Source organism: Lytechinus pictus, chromosome 8 (assembly GCF_037042905.1).
Source record: "Lytechinus pictus isolate F3 Inbred chromosome 8, Lp3.0, whole genome shotgun sequence".
NCBI lineage: Eukaryota > Metazoa > Echinodermata > Echinoidea > Temnopleuroida > Toxopneustidae > Lytechinus > Lytechinus pictus.
In genome coordinates this window covers 29,364,792-29,375,014 of record NC_087252.1, presented here as the reverse complement: position 1 = coordinate 29,375,014, position 10,223 = coordinate 29,364,792, and the positions used below count along the sequence as shown (strand labels likewise).

Here is a 10,223-nt window from a genome sequence, read left to right as displayed (position 1 = left end):
TTATTTAATTATACATCAAGAATCTTTCCATGATGAGTCTGTCACCCCTACGAACATTGTCGACGAGTCTTTTGAGATACTTTGTTGCGTATAGGATTCTTTTCGGCGGCTTTCCCCCAACGAATTGTTAACTAGGTAGAAGGATTATAAAGGCCGCTGATTGGCTCCTCCGGTGCGAGCCGGCGGCCATCTTGGATAGCGCATGAAAAGAATTAGCTTCCGATCGTACGTTTTTTACCATGTTTACAATGAAAGATATCATCTTCATCCTTCAAAATGCCTTCTTGTGCCGCAATCAACTGTACTAATCGACTCGTGAAAGGGTCAGGAAAAACATTTCACAAGTAAGTGGTACTTTAATGACAAATAATCGATAAAATAAGAGTTTAAAGATAGGTTTTAGTCGTTTTGTATTCACGCATCGCGCATTGCACGCCAGTAGTAGTCAGTACTGACCTTCGGTCCCATCCGTTATGTTTTGTGTTTGTGTGAATATTATCAAGCGACACTGAAGAGGTAGAGCTCGAGAGAGATTCTCCCTGGCCTGGGTGGGTGGCCTGGCCCTGTGCGTGTGAAAGTGATGAACATAATTAGAATGAATACTGGTTGTGTCATGTTCAAATAAATAATGTTTGTTTAACATGTTTAACCCAGCCCAGGCCATGTGCACTCATTCAATGAACAAGGTTATGATCACTCATCCTACGAACGAGGTTATAATATAACCTCGTTCTCGGCAGCATACAGTGCTGTTGAGCAAAAATACATTGCTCATTTCCCCCCATTAGTCATACCAAGTATCACGAACTCATGCAATTTTATAAATGTGATACTTAGCCCAACATCTTTTTATAAGAAGATCATCCTTAACTGACCTTAAAACATTAAAAAAATGAATAAAATCTCACCGAAATTTACGCGTGATGGCGATTGATCCTCTGGGTTGCTGCTATGGTGTTCACCAGTGACAAATCAAAAAAGAAAAAAAATCTCACGAAACCTGAGAGGTTTATCCACCCGTTTGGACGAAACTCAACTCGTGATGCATTCTGGTAAGGAAGTCTCGATAGCCTCTATCAAGACAAAATTGGCAATCTTGTTTCGTCTCGATAAACATATTTAAAGAATAAAATATATAAGATATATAAATTAATCATCATAGGTCCTAATTTCACCATACAATATATAGTTTAGAAGTAGGCTGATGGTGCTACAACTATTCATTCGAGGCGGACGAAGCATCAAAATAGGGGGAGGGATATCTACACCCTTATTTTTAAAAAATCATTCAGGAGGGGAAGTCCATACTGCATTAAGTCTGAAGTTTTAAGTATATCTAGTTTTATTCTTATAAACAATATTATATTATCAAATAAGGCTTAAGTTAATGATAGCGAGTGCGCCAATCGCGAGATATTTTTCCCTTAGATTAAAACGGACATTCTATAGAATTTTTGTAATTCTGAAAATGATTGTATTGTCTTGTCTTCCAATTGTTGCTCACAATCATAAAAGTTGATTATATGGGGAATCTTTTTCACGACCTCTGTTTTCTCAAGGTTTCCTCCACATGACATATTTTTTTAAGTTACATGTATTTTGCTACTTTCACGAATGTATTGTTTTTTTATGTACTCAGTATTGTATCCTTTCCATAATTATGTTGAGATGAAAATATGTATTTACTTTGCTTGCTGTTATTTTGGAAATAAGTGAAATGAAAAAGGAAGATCAGTATCATCCCCCTAATCCCCCTAATCTGCTTTTTTTGTCCGGCACCACTTCTTGCTAACACTGACTCAACACATTGGAATCTTGCTAAATAAATCTCTAAATAAATCTTGCGAGCGCAGATGGGCAAGATGAATATATATATATTTCGCAAAGAAAAATGGAGAAGAGAGAAAGGGAAAGAATGAGAAGGAAAATAACTTAAGGGGGGGGGGGCAAGCCGAAGGAAAATGGAAAGGGTAAAAGAGAAAAGTAGATGAAGTAAAGAAAGAATAAAGATAAAAAAAAGTCAATGAACGCGAGGAAAGAGTGAAAGAAAGGAGAACATAATGAGAGAAACTCATCTCGAAATGCTAATAAATGAGTGAGAAAGAGGAAAGTATTCGGAAAGCAAAATGGAATCTATAATAAAAAAACAAGAGGAGAAATGGGAAATAATGGTACAATGGAAAGGCTACAGGATACGACCAAGAAATCAAAGAAATTGTGAAAGAAAGAAAAGGAAAGGTGTAATATAGCTATGTTCTATTACTTATGAAAAGGGAACAAAATGTTCTTGATCTTGAATTTTACTAAGAAATATTTGCCGCACTTGAAAGGCTGTGTCATTCTGGGGGGTTTTTTCTTTGCTTTTCAAATTTCTCGGGAATAATTTTTTTCTCCATTTTTGTTGTGAAACCTTTTTGGGGGCTTTGCATATTTAATTCAGCGCCCCCATTCAAAAAATAGTTCCCAGGGCCCTGTAAATTATAGCCAAGATTTGTCTGGAAATAAGGTTCAAATTTTTGACCCCAATTTGGGTGCAATTTTTTTTTGCTTGTATTTTTTTTTCTGATGAAAATCGCTGTCTTCCTTCCTTCCCTCGATTCTTTTTTCTTTCTTTCTTCCTTAGTCTTTTTTCTTTTTCTTTTTTTAAGGGAACTATTCCCTCTACCTAAAATTTAGGGGGACTTGTCCCCTCTCACCCCCCCCCCCCTTCGCTTCCGCCACCTGTGACAAAAATATAATTTTGATGTACAAAAATAGTGAAAAAATGTTTTGTGTCAGGTGATAAAAAGACTACCTTCGCAGGAACAGGCTTCACAGGAAACGGGTATTGGTCAGGAGCATGAATAATCCAGCTCTGTGGTCGCGCTCCCATTAGCTTTCTTTTATTTACCACAAGAGGGCGTTACGGCACTCTACGTAGGAATCTATGGACAGACGAGGACAACGAAGAATTTCATTACCATTTTACACGATTTAGAAGACAATCAATGAATAAAGGATAATATTTCTTGGATGTGAAGTTACAACAGAGCTACAGTGGACCCACAATCTTCGTTTGGTTCTTGACAATCATTGGTAAGTCCAACTTTTTCACTCTTTTCTTCATAAGTTAAAAAATTGTCTGGAAGCAGGGCTGAACACTGTACAGTCCCATCCCCTACCTTTTGCTGTAAGGCGAATGGTCGGGGTGAACAAGTGGTTATGATATAACCTTGTTCTCAGTTATATCTCCATGTGTGGCAAAATAAGGATGGCAATGTTTGGCTTATTTTCTCTTTTTCTTTGGGACAAATGCTTGATTTTTTTACACTGACAGTTTTCATTACACCTATTTGTCATACAACTTGGCCCTTAAGTAAATTTGATTCTTTAAATTATTTATTTCTCAATTAAAAATAGAGATAAAAAATGAAAATTTTCTTGCCATATTATTTTCCACCAATAGAGGGCGTACACAAAAATATGCCCAAAATTCAAGTTTTTGAGCGCTCTAGTGAATACTAAAATCATTCTCAAGTTACTAATGAAAAATAAATTGCAACTGTACGTAAATTAGTAATTTTGGTTACAAAAGTGATATTTTAATCATTTTTTAAAGTGTGTGCTCTGTACAGCATTGGCATGCCATAGTCCAACCTGTAGATTCCCCACAGGCAGGGTGGTTGCAGTGAACAAGTGGCCATGTGCATGACGATGATGTGGAGCTCCGGGTCCCAAGCGTGTCACTCAGAGCGCAGGACTCGTCCTCCTACTTTTGGCAGTGGGTACTCTCCAAGAGTCCAAATGGGGTAGAATGGGGTCACAATAGCACCCCAAATAAAAAGGAAAAAATGAATTATGCACTTACCTACGTAACCTAGATATATGGATGACGTCTATCGTGACACAGAAACCTGACATCGAGGCACAAACTGGACCCCCAAAAAGGAAAAGTTCTGTCTCGTTCGTTCTTCTTTCAAAAATGAAAACAAAATGGCTGATCGATACCGAGAACGTAGGCAACATAGAGGTCTAACTCTAACTTTTCCTCTTTTTTTGAGGGTCCAGTTTGTGCCTCGATGTTAGGATTCTTTGTCACGATATACCGTAGTCGTGAGCCTTGAGGTCGCAATGATGATGACTTTGAAAAATAATGACATATACTTCTTCATCATTAACGTCTTGACACTCTTCGGTTAGACGCATAAGAGAAAGACCAAAACAAAGATGGATTTCCCTAGGAAATCCATCTTTGGATACAAAAATTATGTGAAGTTTATGAATTTTGCTGACTTGCACCTTCTATAATATTTTTTAAAACCTTCCTATGCCTAATGCGTAGGAAGGTGTTAAAATCAATGAAATTCATAAACTTCACGTAATTTTTCTCTCCAATGGAGAGAAATTTCCTCGGGAAATCCATCTTTGTTTTGGTCCTTCTCTTATGCATCTAATGGAAGAGTGTCAAGACGTCAATGATGAAGAAGTATATGTCATTATTTTTTAAAGTCATCATCCTTGCGTCCTCAAGATTAGTCACAATAAACCTTCATGATTCATCCATATTATCGAGCCAAGTGCATAATTTATTTTCTCCAATTTTATTTGGAGTGCTATTGCGAATTTGCGACCCCATTCTACCCCATTTTGGAGAGTACCCATGTCTGCCTTATATTTCATGGACAAGTCCCGCGTTTGTTGTGATGTAACTAGCCAGGATGCTCCTACTAGACTAGAGATTATTAAACTTTTTAAGTCATACCACTGACGTGCTTAATTTCCACGGAGCCAGGAATGGCATGCCATTGCACTACATATACCGTCATTTTTTCCACGATTAAACTAAACTTACGTAGTCAAAATCAAAACTTTTCTTAAGGGTTTTGAGTCCAAACTTATGTAAATCAGCTACAATATATTTTACCCCCCCCCCGCACGCACTAAATGGTGCGTGTATTTATTCAAATAAAGTGTTAAATTAAAAAAAAATAATATTAGAACAGGAGCGTTTACTCACAGTCTGTTATTGTTGCCGTTATGTCTTCTTTGTTATGTAGCCTAGATACCGGTGCGTATAGAGGGCGGCAAAATTATGAGTGGTGCTAGATATAAAATGCATGCATTTGCCGATAAATATGAATCTCGCCTCGATGCTAAATTGTCCTGCACGCTAGACCAGTTGAAGTGCCATTTAGCATCGAGGTAAGATTCATTATCTTTATCGGCAAGTGCACACATTTCTTATTTAGCACCGCTCATGATTTTGCCGCCCTCTAAACGTGTCTGGAAGCTAAGCTACATAACAAAGAAAACATGACTGCAACAATAACAGACTGAGTAAACACTCCTGTTCTAGTATTATTTTTTAAAAATTTAACACTTCATTTGAATAAATATTAGTGCGTTCGGGGAGTTAAACTACTTGTAAAAATACATGTAAATTTGGGCTCAAAACCCTAGAGAAAAGTTTCGATTTTGATTAAGTTATGCGAAAATGGCGGTGCGTGTAGTGCAATGGTATGCCATCCCTGGTTCCGTGGAGATTACACGCGTCAGTGGTATGACTTTAATCTCTAGGAGCCTCCTGGCTAGTTGTGACCACTCACACTAGTGTGAGGTTAGTACTTTATTTTATTTTATCTGCCAAATACATTAAAAAGTGATTAAATCATTTTATTTTGTTCTCTATCCATTTTTAGATTTCCCAAAGCTGGTTCAGCCCATCTAAAGGAATGGCTGGTCAAGATGAAAAGAGACAAGTGGACACCGAGCAAGTATGCCACCCTGTGCTTTAGAAGTTTAGCCAGCATGCAACTGATGCAAGTAAACCAGCACAGAATGTCTGTCCATTCAAACACCAATAGTGTGCATGTCTCACACAAATTTGTAAATATGTAGCCTTAATGGTGTTGCATTATTAAAACATTGACTTTCCTTATCATTGCAATGTTAATTATTGTTATCCATTCAGGCTGATGAATGATCTTAACAAGAAAACTTAAAGACTTGATCATGTGTATAGTACCGTAATGTGTATTCAAAACATGCCTTTATTAGTGTTGCAATATAAACATTTCATTGGACTCTTTCTTTATCATTACAATATGAACTATTACCAGGTATATCCGTCTGGACTGATGGTTTTATCAAGACAACTAGCACAAAATGTCTGTCCGTTCAAGCACCATGAATTCTAGTAGAGTGTGCATGTCTCACACAAAATTGGAAATTTATAGCATAAGCCTTGATCATGTGTTCAGTGCCAAAATTTCTATTCAAAACTTGCCTTGATAGTGTTGCAATATTTACATTTCATTTGACTCTTTCATTATTGCAATATCAATACATGTACTTATTGATAATCCAAAAGAATTTTATCAAGACAGCTAGCACAAGATGTCTAACCATTCAAGCACCGTGTATTCAAGTATAGTGTGCATGTCTCACACAAAATTGTAAATTTATAGCTTAAGCCTTGATCATGTGTTCAGTGCCAAAATATCTATTCAAAACTTGCCTTAATAGTGTTGCAATATTTTGTCTCTTTCATTATTGCATTATGAATACATATAATTGTTGATGATTAAAAAATAAATGTCATGTGTACGGGTAAATGCCATGTCATTTATTTTGTATGCTACCTAGTGCTAGAGAAATAATATATTTTCAGGGTTATTCTAAATCTGCAACACATTTTCTTTTTGTGTTTTAAATAAAGAAATTCTTTATTTTGATGAAAATTTGAAAGCAGCTAAATGTATTAGTCTATACATACCTTGAAATTTACATGTATATGTTCACTATTTTTTAAGTAATACATGTACATATTCCACGCTTGAAAAATATGTGAACAAGTAGAGGCAAATCTGACGAACAAAACACTGAAATTATATAAGTATTGGAAGAGGAATACAACCACAGAAATTATACATGTACAGCCCACCTATTGCATATTCTTCATGGCATGCAAAAAGCTGTTTTCAGAAAAAGTTGCCAAAATTTGGAATTCAATAACTCAATTATTTTTTCTAATCACATTTTCATTTAGATTTCTTGTGATTAGTGCTCATTAATTAGATATCATTTTTATATTTTGAAGTACTGTTGCCCCTGTAGGCAGATGCTCCCCATTTGCATACTAACCAGGATGTACTGTACCTATAATTGTTTATGATGGAAAGTGAAATTTTTTCAGTGTTTTACAATCTATGTTTTGTTTGATTTTTCTTTTATTTAACTGATTTTACTGGTGGGATAAGTTTAAATATGTTCCAAGTTTAAAGGAAACTACAGTATACTCTACGTGCACAATAATACACACATGTACTTCCGAATCCTTGTACTCCTATGTTGATTCTATCATACGATATTCAATATTTGCTCAAACTCATACTAGTACAGCATACATATAACATGCTGTGAAATTTTGGATAGGTACAGTATGCGAATTAAATATAGATGTTTTTACACTTCTCGATGAACGGTATTCCTTAATGATTTTATGCAGTTAATTGACACAAATAAGTTGATTTTATTGCTGTAACTGCATGAAGTTCAGCTTCAGATTGGTTTTTCGTAAAGATTACGTTTGGCTTATGGACGACTTGTGATCTTGTGGAGTCAACTCATTTCCTGAAAATATACATGTATTGTACACCACTTCAGTACTATTTTGTTTGTGTGCTGTTCTGCAGTATATTTATCTATCCTTTCTTGTATTTTTAACAAGAATCTTTATCACATTTCTTATTGCCACAGCTCAGAAATAAATATTGTTCACATCAAACTCTTGAAACCATGGAATCAATTTTTTATGTCATTAACTGACTTGCTCATATTGACATTTATTATTAGCAAATAGAAAAAAAGGCAGAAGAGGAGAAAGATATTAAAAACATAAGGAGGTAGTGAGAAAGGCAGAATTGGAAAGAGAATTGGATTCTCCGAGCAAAGTGAGCGAATACAAATTCAGCACTTAACGAAGAGAAAGAGATGGGTGAAAAGAACTGGCAGAAGTGAGAGAGAGAGAAATCAAGAGGAGAGGGGGCAGAAATAATTGCCAAGATTTATTGGATGACATGAGAGGGAGAGGGGGATAAAGAGAGAAGTTGGGCAGAAGCAATGTTGGATAAAACTAAAGAAAGAGAATGGGGACATTCAAGAGAAAAAGGGGCAAGAATAATTTCCAAGAGCCATTAGATGGCTATAGAGGGAAGAAGGATAAATGGAGAGGGTGGGCAGAAAATTTGTGATAAAAATAAAGGAGGAGAATCAAGAGAAAAAGGGAAGAAAAAAATTACCAAGAACAGACAGATATAGCTAGTAGAGAGGGGGCAGAAGAGCTGTTAGATAGAAGCATGAAAGGGGAAGGCAGAAAAAACTAACAAGTGGCAAATAGAAGAGAGAGAAAAAATAATAATCAAAATTAAATGCCCGTTTCATGATGAATAAATTCACAATTTCAATTCAGCAAAGTGCTCTAGCTGTGAACGCATACAGTAGACGCCCGGGATCTTTGCTCTACACAAGATGGCGGCGTGTGCGCTCGAGCGGGGCCATCGTGGTGTGTGTACGGTGAATGTCAACAATCCTTCTACGTGTATTATATTTCTGTGCTTTCCCCCACAGAGAGGTCCCTATATAAACTACCGCGGGCGCTGTGCGAGATAATACGTTTATTCTTCTCCTACCTCTTTGTATTCTCCTGTCTCTAAGGACACACCAAACAAAAAGACAAGAATGGCCTTTCCCAGACGGCCGAGGGCGGTATTACTGTCTAGTGGAATAATCACCATCTCAAGTTTCTATGAAGATGCTTTTTTATGATCTTGTTTACTCTTTTGATTAGCTGGGCAAAGTCGCTAAAGTGGGTGTCGATTGTTCAACAAATAAAGTGAAATCGACGGAGTATTTGGAAGCTATCACAGGTGTTCCATAGTGGTTTGGATGAGTCGAAACATTAATTATATAAATCATGAGAAAGTGGGACAGAGAGAGAGAGAGAGAGGATAGATGGGGGGGGGGGCGAGATATTCTTAGGGTGGCAGAAAGTATACATACATAATGACAATCAAATATAGTCAATTAAGAATCAATCCAGAAATACGTTTAAAAAAGATGAATTAACCCCCCCCCCCCACAATAACAACAACCAAACAAACGAGAACACAGGCCCATCAAACAAACAGACACGGTTATTTCATACGGGGTGTTTTTTTTTTACAAATTCAATAGCAAATGGATGTCATTTCATTATTTTTTTACTTAGAGAAATGCGAAGTTTATGTTTGAGGTCAATTTTTGATTGTGTAATATTTTTAACTTGGGTGTATTTTGAAATCATTTGACCTATTAAAACGCCTTTAGAGGGCTAAAATAATAATTAGAAATTGATTTTAACCTTACTTTTCTACATCGCAAAGCAAAGCCTTTCACTCCTCCCCAGTCCATAAACCATGTCTAAGTTAAACAAGTTTCTTACCCAAGATTTTATTTAAAGGTCAAATCCACCTCAGAAAAATTGTTCATTTGAATCAATAGAGAAAAATCAGACAAGCATAATGCTGAAAATTTGATAAAAATCGGATGTAAAATAAGACATTTTTAAGGTTCGCTTATTTTTCACAAAATAGTTATATGCACGATTTAGTCACATGCAAATGAGAGAATCGATGATGTCCCTCACTCACTATTTCTTTTGCTATTTTATTTTTTGAATTATACAATATTTCAATTTTTACAGATTTGACAGTAAAGACCAACTTGACTGAAACATAAAGTGTTAATCAATGGTAATTTCACATGTTCAGGGCGAAATAAAACATTGTTTCACAGGACAATGAGGAGAAAATTAGAATATTTCATATTTCATATAATAAAATGCAAAAGAAATAGTGAGTGAGTGATGTCATCAGTTCCCTCATTTGCATACTGACCAGGATGTGAATAAAACTATTTTGTGAACTTATGCGAAACTTAAAAATGTCATAACTTTCCTATTTTACATCCAATTTTGATGAAATGTTCTGTGTTGTGCTTCTTAGATTTTTCTCTTTTTATTCAAATCCACTTCTTGTTGGGGTGGACTTGTCCTTTAAGGCACTCTATATTTCAAACACATTTTGTCATTCTTAGTTCCTACTATGTATTATTATTACCAATGAAACACTATGTTATATCAATTTGTTTGTTATGCATGGTGACAATGAAACAAAGAAATACACAACTTTAAATTTACTTTTCCA

General features: G+C 35.8%; 1 long non-coding RNA gene across 1 annotated transcript; it reads left to right on the top strand.

Moving 5' to 3' along the window:
• The first annotated feature begins 116 nt into the window (after nucleotides 1-116).
• On the top strand, nucleotides 117-7,774 carry LOC135155141 (uncharacterized). The gene is made up of 2 exons (XR_010294487.1): nucleotides 117-344; nucleotides 5,679-7,774. It is a non-coding gene; the product is annotated as an uncharacterized LOC135155141 (long non-coding RNA).
• Nucleotides 7,775-10,223: the final 2,449 nt, after the last annotated feature.